Genomic DNA, 10,252 nt, shown 5'->3' with positions numbered 1-10,252 from the left:
TTGTTATTTTGAGTTAAGTTAGGCTTTATGCTGAGGTCCAAAGTGAACGTCCCTTTGAGGGTAAAACCCACTAGGCATTTTCAGGCATTCATGACCATTCCCCCAAGGAGATGGCTGAGTCAAAGAGCCGCTATGTGGGTGGGGCTGTGGGACAGACAGGGGTGCCAGCTGCGGGAGAAGCAGAGCCCTGTGGAATACAGGCTGACTCCCTGTAAGTGAGCGGCCACCGTGGGCAAAGGGACCGATTCTATCCCCCAGCCCCGCAGCCCCAGGGAGTAGCTAGGTCTGAGAAACCTGCACAGTGAGTGTGTCAAAGATACCCCGTGGATGGGATTAGCCTCTATGCCACAGCCCTGTCCCACTTCAAATTCTATCCAGAAATGCCCTGACCCAGAAACTGCATCAGGTGTGTAGAAGCAGAACTAAGCCTCCTGGGTTGGGCATTTAGTTTAAACCGTGGAAGCAAAACTCATTCAGTCAGGGCCAGCTCCAAACTGCAAAACAGCCATGTTAATAACTCGACAGCTCAGGCTGTCATTCATCAGGCCTACCGGCGACCAGGCACGGTACCCTGTTACAAATAACCGGTTGTTCTCAGGAATGTAGAGAGTGTGCATTTATAGGAAACTGAGGCTTGGAGAAGCTATTTGCTCAAGGCCACATAATCTCAGGAGCCAAGATCAGGTTGCAACACAGACCCCGCACACCTCCAGAAGCCGTGCTCGTTGAGGCTGGGCTACACACTCACCAGATGCACAAAGCACATTTTTACCGCCATCCTTGTCTAGACTCTGAAGAGGCAACCTGAGTGATCCCATCAGAACTTGGGAAGGGGAAATAGGTTTGCACCTGTGAGGGCCGTTGGCCCATGGAGCCGGCTGGCCCCAGGCAGACCAGCTGGAGAGTGTGACTCGAGTCTTCGCAGGTTTGTTATTTTGAACTAAGTTGGGCTTTATGCGGAACTCGGAAGGAATGTCCCTTTGAGAGCAATCCGCTAGGCCTTATCAGGCATTCATAACCATTTTCCCACAGACTGTTGAGACAGAGGGCAGCTACGTGGATGGGGTTGTGGGACAGACAGGGGTGCCAGCTGCCGGAGAAGCGGAGCCCCCGGGTCTCCTGGCCTTCCTCAGATGGTTACAGGCCCTGCCACCCTCCCTCCTCAGGAATCCAGGACCTTTGAGCTGGCCCTGGCCTGCTGGCCTGCCCTCCTCACGGGAAACCGGGAGACCTGTTACCCACAGGAGTGGGTGTGCATCTTGTCAGACTTCTTTCCATTCCCTCTACACTCTGCCTTCTGAGGTTTCACACACTGTCACCTGAGAAACTAGTCGTTACCTTTCCCAGGCGTTAAAAATAAAACATCTTTTCTGAAGCATTAATCATTATAATTTTTATTATATAATAATACATATGTATAACCATATTACTAAATATAATATTGTATATTATTTATACATACATTATAAATATTATGTAGTTATAATTAAATTCCAGAAATTTTCAACATTTAAAAAAGAGAGGATATCATGAACTCCCAATCCTCATGGCCTAGTTTCAACAATAATCAAAATTTTGCCAATCCGGTTTCATCCATCCCTCACACTCGTTTACTCAGCATTTTTAGAGCAAACACCACAGGACGTACGGTTTCACCCACAAACACTTGAGTATGCGTCCCTCACAGGTAAGCATATTTTAAAAGACATAGCCATAATGCCATTATTAACAAAGATAACAAATGATCTGGTAGAATTTTCCATTCTGGACTCAGCTGATTGTTTGCTCTAGGTGTTGGTAGCTAGTCCCATTATAGCCAGATTGTTCTGTAAACTGCTAAGAAAGATTTAGAGCGATGGGATGGCTAATGGAAATAAAATGCCAGCCACATACATAATTTCATATATTCTAGCCACATTAAAAAAGTTTAAAAAAAAACAGGCGAAGGGGATTAAGAGTACACTTGCCTTGATGAGCACTGAGTAATAGATGGGAGTGTTGAATCACCATTTTGTAACACCTGAAACTAATATAACTCTGTATGTTAACTACATTGGAATAAAAAAAAGTTAAAAGGAATAGGTGAAACTATTTTTAATAATTTAATTTAATGTGAAATAGCCAAAATATCATTTCAAAATGTGATTGATATAAAAAATTATGAGATATTTTATATTCATTTTTATACTGCATTTTCAAAATTGGACGTGGGTTGGACACTCAAAGCCCATCTCAATCAGAATAGCTACAATTCGAGTGTTCCAGGGCCACATGTGGCTGCCATATTGGATAGGGCAGATGGAGACACTTGTTTAGATTCAGTTTTAGATATTTTATGGAGAAGAATACTTTGTAGGTGCTTTGTAGTTATAAATTTCCTGTTTTGAAATATCCAGATAGTTTAGCATTCCCTGATGGTCAATTCTAAATCCATGATATCACCAGGGGTTACAAAATTCATGATTTTCTAATTCCATTATTCCTTCTGCATTCATTGGGAAGGAGTCTCACATGAAGATGAACTCTACCTTATCAGCTCTTTGGCTTCTCTGAAATATAGTTCACACAGGAAACGTGGATTGCATGTTTATTCTTCTTTTTACCACTTTTCAGAGAAATGAATTGGTACCCAAACAATCCTCGAATGGAGACCAGGAAGGATTCTCTTTTTATCATTACGAACTCATAGTTTTCTGTATTTCTACCTTTCGATATATTGCAGTCATTATTCTTTTTGATGCTAAAAATGTCCCACCTTCAGCTGGTAGGACTCTCCAGCTGGCTCCTGGGCACTTTTTGCCTGTGCTTTCTGGCACAATCCCATAGGATCATCTTGAATATTTCTGCCTTCATCAGTAATTAGCTCTTTCTCTAAGAAGCCTTGGTTCCTCTCAGTGTTCCAGGCATTTTTAAAGGATTCCCCTTGGGATGATAACATAACCTAGAAGATTTGAATAAAACTGAGAATTGGAAGCACCGAGATAAGAAACAGGACAAAGGGCTTCTTCTTTTCAGAAGAAGAAGAGTAGGATGAGAGGAGAAAGGGAGATTTCAGAGGTTCTTGCAAACCTCTACCTCCCTGCTCATCCCTTTCTCTGAATTTCTACTCTCCATACCCTCTGCTCTAAGGAACTAGAACTTTCTTTCTTTTTTTTTTTTAATATTTAGTTTATTTATTTGTCAGAACATGCAGGGGGAGTGGCAGAGGCAGAGGGAGAAGCAGACTCCCCGCTGAGCAAGGAGCGGGATGTGGGACTTGATCCCAGGACCCTGGGATCATGACCTGAGCCGAAGGCAGACGCTTCACCAACTGAGCCACCCAGGCGTCCCAGGACCAGAACTTCCTATTGCTATTTGGTGCAGGTGAAATCTCAGCCAACTCAGAACCCAGGGACCCCACCTCACCTCCCTTTGCAAAGGGCCCAGAGCCTTTGTCCAAAGTTGCCTCACTTCCCACCCAGCCCTTCCTGAGCCAACTCCCTGATGTCTCCCGGAGAACACAGTCGGCATCATCCCAATGACATCAGGGAAACTCCTATTTCCAGCAGTTTCTCCTTCAGCTGCAAAAATGTGCAGCGGTAGACAGGGTGTGGGCTTTTGAAGTCTCTGCAGGAAGCAGAGTTGTTTTCTCAGCACCGGGTCTGAGAGCATCTTCTGTGAGATCTGTAGTTGCTCAGCTGCTCTGGGGCCCTCCCACCCTCTCACCCTGTCCACCACCACACCCGATGGGCCAGGGAGGGCAGACCCCACACCATGTGCTGGATGTAAGGGAGGACAGAGGACCAGCAGAGCCACTGGGCGGTGAAAGGCAACGGAGGCTGGTGAGGGGGATGCCTTATACTTCTTATGGTTTTCCTGAGTGCTCTTTGTTTCTCCCACCCCTTGCTCAAAAAGACAATAAACACCACCGCACTTAAAAGTACATCAGCTCGGGGCACCTGGGTGGCTCAGTGGGTTGAAACCTCTGCCTTCGGCTCAGGTCATGATCTCAGGGTTCTGGGATCGAGCCCTGCATCGGGCTCTCTGCTCAGTGGGGGGCCTGCTTCCCTCTCTCTCTGCCTGCCTCTCTGCTTACTTGTGATCTCTCTCTCTCTCTCTCTGTCAAATAAATAAATAAAATCTTTAAAAAAAAAAAAAAAGGTACGTCAGCTTAAGAGAGCCCCTCAGTGCCTGCCGTACTCTATCAGCGTGTTCGTGCGTCTGGAATAGCCATTCCATATCGTTTCCATAGTTTACTGCCACTACCAGATAAAAATGGTTTGGGGGTTTTTTTGTTTGTTTGTTTTTTGGATTTTTTAAAAGATTTATTTATTTATTTGAGAGAGAGAGAGAGAGAATGCTTGCACAGTGGGAAGGAGCAGAGGGAGAGGGAGAGAGAGAATCTCAAGGAGGTTCCATGCCCAGCAGGGAGCCAACACGGGGCTCCATCACACAACCCTGAGATCATGATCTGAGCCGAAATCAAGAGTTGGATGCTTCACGGACTGAGCCAGCCAGGTGCCCCAGACAGAAATATTTTTATCCCAAATCCTAATCTTAACCCCAGAAGACAAAGAAAGAAGTCCCCCGCTTAGTAAACCACTCAGACAACTGCCGATCATGGCACATAGCTCAGAGAATAGTCACATTGGTTGTGGGCCTACTGTGTGCCTGGGGTGCTTTCCCAGGTGTTGTTTGCTCCTTTCAACAGTCCTGTGAACAAGGATTATTATCCCCATTGAATAGTTGGAGAAGGTGAACACCCCTAGAAGCTAAGTCCTTGGCCCAAGGTCACACAGTTGGCTCGGTTCAGGTTTCCATGTCCCCATGATTCCCTTTCTTCCCCATCTGCTTCTCCCTTTCAGACTCTGCAGGCAGAGCTAGGGGAGCCTCTTGGTCAATGAATTCTCTTACTTGGAACTAGAAAACCTGTAATACATTTCCTGTTCCTTTTAGACATAGAAATTAGATCATTATCATGGCTATGACAGTATTAAAACCATCATACCATGGCTTCTACTTTAGACCTAAAGAAACAGACACCAGCTCTGTGATATGGTTAATAGAAACATGGCAAAATAGAATGAGTCAGACCATGTCCCTCTTCTGCTCAAATGTCTTCTCATCTCAGGGTACGCATCAGTGTCCTTGTAATGGCATTCAAGGTCCTACAGTGTTTCCTCCTGGTTCTCCTCTGCCTGACTCTGCTCCTCCCATGTCTAGAGGGCACCCTTCCCATGGGGGTCTCCATGAGGGTGGTCTTCTGGGAGTGTGCAGGCACAAGATGCTGCAAAACACCCCCCCCACCTCCTTTGCTCGGTCCACTCCAGCCACGTCAGCCTCTTTGCTGTCCCCTGACACCCAGTCCCACGCCCATGCCTGGGCTCTTGAACTTGCTGTTCTAGGGGCTAGTGCAGGGTGGAGACAGATTCAAACCCAGGCATGGGGTCTGGGGCCCACGCCCTTCACTGTGATACCATGCTGCCTTTTCCCATTCAAAAGTTTTCACACTGGACTTCATCTTTCCCCTTTTCAGGGACGGATGCCTAATCATAGCAAATAATATCCCCTCATTTTGTAACCCCTAAATCATTTGTGGGTTTTCACGTTCAATGTCATGGACATTGGGAAGAACTCCTCCTGCTGCTTCTCCAGTAATAAGGGAAGCTCTCAAATGCAGGGAGCCTCCAAGCATTTCCTAAGGCTTGCAGGGTTGTATTCCATTCTCTTATCTTAAGCCTTAGGAAGCTTGACCCTGCCATTACTTGAAACCTCTTTCAAAGGCTATGGATTCTTCATCCAGTCTTGGGAAGGTCCTGGGGGGATGGACAGGGTGGGTACGTGGTGGGGGGGCTATGCAGTGGTTGGTTCAGATGGGCACTTGGGTGCACTTGGTGACTGCCACATCTAGACTTGCATTGAGGGTCAGCCTGGTCCACTGGGTATAGATACCTTCCCTCAACCAGGCACTTTGAGTTTCTTGTCTCATTTAATCTTTGCTTCGCCTTACAAAGTGCCTCTTAACACGTCCCCTTTATAAATGAGGAATCTTACCAATGTCCTAAGATTTGTACCTGGGCCTGATTCCAAAACTCATGAACTTTTCAACCAGCTGCCCTACCTTTTTCATAAGTAGGTAATCTCGGGTTGCCTGGGTGGCTCAGTGGGTTAAAGCCTCTGCCTTCAAAGGTCATGATCCCAGCATCCTGGGATTGAGCCCCGCATTGGGCTCTCTGCTCAGCAGGGAGCCTGCTTCCTCCTCTCTCTCTGCCTGCCTCTCTGCTTACTCTCTCTCTGTCAAATAAGTAAAATCTTAAAAAAAAAAAAAAAAAAGTAGGTAATCTCTCCATCCTTCCCAACTCCCAATTTCTGGATCTATGGCACATTAAATGTGCAAAAATACAAAGGCAGATGGTCATGCTTCATGTCTGAACAGTATTCTGTTAGCCTTAGGAGACACCCCAACAGGAGCTAGAATCTGGGATCCAATCAAGTCCAATGTTTATTTATTTTATTTTTTTTAATTTTTTATTTTTTTTAAAGATTTATTCATTTTACAGAGATCACAAGTAGGCAGAGAGAGGTGGAGAAGCAGGCTCCCCACTGAGCAGAGAGCCTGATGCGGGGCTCCATCCTAGGACTCTGGGATCATGACCTGAGCCGAAGGCAGAGGCTTTAACCCACTGAGCCACCCAGGCACCCAAGTCCAATGTTTATTATAGTGTGCTACTATTTCAGACTCCAGAACATTATAGGTGATATTCAATATTTTTTAAATTTTAATATGCTTTAGGAAAAAAAAATACAACCAGCACACCAAGCCTATTATTTAAACTATTAATTAGGATGAAGCTATGTTTCAGAAAGCCATCAGAAATAGTAAGGAACTAATGGCACTGGTTCCCAGAGGTGGCCAAAGTCAAGACCACAGATGAAAAATATGACAAACTTGTGTACTCCAATGTGTAATAATCACAGTTCCGTCCTTGTCATATCCCAGCCAGGACACTGACTTTTTAGTGAGTTGAGTTAATGGTTGTAAAACGGTACCGAGTTCCCCTGACAGAATGATCTCTTGCTGGCTTTTATCACTACCTGAAAAAGGGACGAAGGTTTCCTTTACTCTCACACATTAAAAATAAAATGAGAACATAAAATAAAGAACGTTTTCTCCACTTCATGTAGACATTTCATAGGCGATTTACTGAAAAACCACCTTTAGTGCTAGGAGAGTTTATGGGAAACCATAACCCGCCCCAAGAATAAACAGCAAATGGAATGATGATTTTCTAGGAAGCGCTGTCTCTGTCTGCGGGAGCAGCAGCAATGAGCTGAGAGAGGTTTTTGGCAGCCCCGCAGGGCCCCGGAGAATCAGGAGTGGTGATTAAGAAAACATGCATGAGTTTATCTCCGTGGGAGTGGGGGAGTGCCTCCTGTGAAGCACGAGGGTGTCCGTCTTATCTGGGGATTTCCTTTGGCATTACAGAAAATGATGCAGAGTGCCTCCATTCCTCGGAATAAGAGGGGAGAGGCCAGCCGGGGCGGCGACTCCATGGGGTCCGGATTCTCACGCTTGGCAAACGCTCTTACTGACCTTGGCTCTGAAGCCCTGGTGGAACCCTTCATCCTCTGCCCGGCTCACTTTGCAGGGCAGCCTGAAACTGGAGGTGGAAGGCTGAGACCCCAGCCCAGGAGAAATGCACCCCTGCTTTGCACCTTCGTAAGTAAAAGCCATGGTCAAAGCACAGGGGTAGGTGGAATGTCTTTTAACAACAAGGCTGCTCTGGTGTGGAGATGTTTGTTGTAGCGTTGGCAACAGCAAAAGGTTGGAGACAACTGCATTGTTCATGAGTGGGAGACTGGCTTAGTGTATTGTGGTATGTCTGGTATGCCCTATGATGACATACAATGAAACTCTTTTCAAAAGATGATGGCAGATCTATGTGAATGGACAGAGAAAGATGCCCGATTGTGTAAATGGAGAAGATAAACCACAGAACTATACGTAGAGCGTGATCCGATTTTCACATATTATATATAACTCTGTATGTCAGTGTGTAGAGAAAGGTCTGGGAGAAAATCTGCCTGCTGGAGAGGGTGGGGCAGGGCTGTTTGATGAACTTGGGGCTGGGGGGTGAGAGATGGTTTGAGTGGCGCTGCCTCTCCTTTCAGGATCTAGCCAAGATTTGACCTAATAAGACAGTACTGGCAGATAGTTAATTCCAGGGACTGGGTTTGCCTAAGACAGCCCAGTGGATAGGCTGTGGAGACAAGATTTGAACCCAGCTCCTCTACCCCCAAAGCTGATTGTTTCCAGGACCTCTCAAGGAAACCTGAAGTTTGGGTCCTTTTCCAGGACTGACAGGAATCAGTCCTTAGATACTGCCAGTGGGGCTCTCCCATTGACTATGGAGATGGTCAGACCCACTGTGTGTGAAGAATCAGCCAGCCTGGAGCAAAACTGAAGAGGGCTAGGCCAATTCCACCCCTCCTCTCCCCACATGGGGACTGCTTCCTCTTCTTTCTTCCACAGTATTCAACATCCCCCATCCTGCTCATGAATTCCCTGGGGTCCACCTCTCTTCCCTGGGCATTTCCCTAAACTTAAGGGCTTCCCCTCCCTTTATTTGTTAGTCTTATTAAGTCATTCCTCAAAACCTTGCTCTCTGGGAGAGAAGCAGTAAACAAATTCCAGGCATCTCTGCCAGGCAACACATTTGCATGTTAACTGGGATTTTCTGGGAAAAACTCCTTACCCGGAACAAATCAGTCCATTCTTTCCACATGCCCTTTGTGAGCACCTACTCCAGGCCAGGTGCTGGGAATCGGTAGCGAGGTCTGCCTGGTGGAGGAGGCCCTGCAGGGTCAGGGTCTAGCAGAGGCAGGGCTGGTAGGGGGATTTCTGACAAGCGAGCAGCGGTGCCCAAGATGCTTTGGGAAAAATGAGCTTTGTGAATCAACAGTCAAAGCAGGCCAAGGAAGCACTGTTCCAGAGTCCATAGGACATTGTGTTCCTAGGAACAGCCAATTTAGGGAGAAAAAAGTTAGGTTCAAATCTCACTCCACCACCTACTCACTGGGTGACTTTAGGCAAATCCAGTGCATTGAACCTGCAATTTCCTCATGAGTAAAATGGGGATTAAAAACAGTGCATAGGACCTAACCCATGGGATTCTAGTCATACTAAGCAAGATGTGTTGTAATTTGCTCCCCGTATCACAGTGTCCCAGATGAATGTTGTTAAGATGTCTCCTAGCTCTTCCAGGAAGGGTAGTGTGGCTCGTGGCTACTGCCCTCCCTCCCAGGATCTGTGACCCAGGAGGCTGACAGAGTTGTCAGGTGACAACCCCCAGTGGCACGAGCAGTCAGATATTCAGACTCTGAGGCCAGGCATCCAGATCCAACTATGTGACCTCGGGCAGCTAACGTCACTTCTGAGGGCCACGGTTTTCTCATTTTAAAATGCAGACAATAATATAACTCACTCTATGGGCTTGTTGAGAGGATTAAATCCATGTAAAAGCTACACAGATGGTAAGCTCCTTGACATCCTTCTTGGTGATGATGATTTTTTGGATTTGACACAAAAAGAAAAGCAACAAAAGCAAAAGCAAACAAGTGGGACTACATCAAACTAAAAAGCTTCTGCAGGGCGAAGGAGACACTCTGCTAAATGAAAACGCAACCTACTGAATCAGAGAAAATATTGGAAAATTAACTATCTGATAAGGGTTAAGACCCGAAATATATGAAAATCTCATACAACTCAATAGCAAAAAAATAAATAATCTGAGAAAAATGGCAGAGGATCTGAAAAGTCATTTTTCCAAAGAAAATATAGAGATGGCCAATAAGCCCATGGAAAGGTGTTCGCCATCCCTTATCATCAGGAAGTGCAAATCGAAACCACAATGAGCTATCACTCCACACCTGCTAGAATGGCTATTAACAAAAAGATAAGAAATTAGAAGCATTGGTGAGGATGTGGAGAGAGGGAAACCCTCTTTCACTGTTGGTGGGAACGCGAACTGGTGCAGCCAATGTGGAAAACAGCATGGACGTTCCTGTTCTATTTCTGGGTATTTATCTAAAGGAAATAAAAACACTAACTCAAAAAGATATCTGTACCCCCATGTTCACTGCAGCATTATTAATAATAGCCAAGACATGGAAATAACCTAAGTGTCCAACAATGGATGGATAAAGAAAATGTTATAGATACATGTGTGTGTGTATGTATGTGTGTATGTGATTGTGGTTGTATGTGCGTGTA

Source organism: Enhydra lutris, unplaced genomic scaffold (genome assembly GCF_002288905.1).
Source record: "Enhydra lutris kenyoni isolate GAN:26980312 unplaced genomic scaffold, ASM228890v2 scaffoldscaffold49, whole genome shotgun sequence".
NCBI lineage: Eukaryota > Metazoa > Chordata > Mammalia > Carnivora > Mustelidae > Enhydra > Enhydra lutris.
This window is presented reverse-complemented; position numbering follows the sequence as displayed.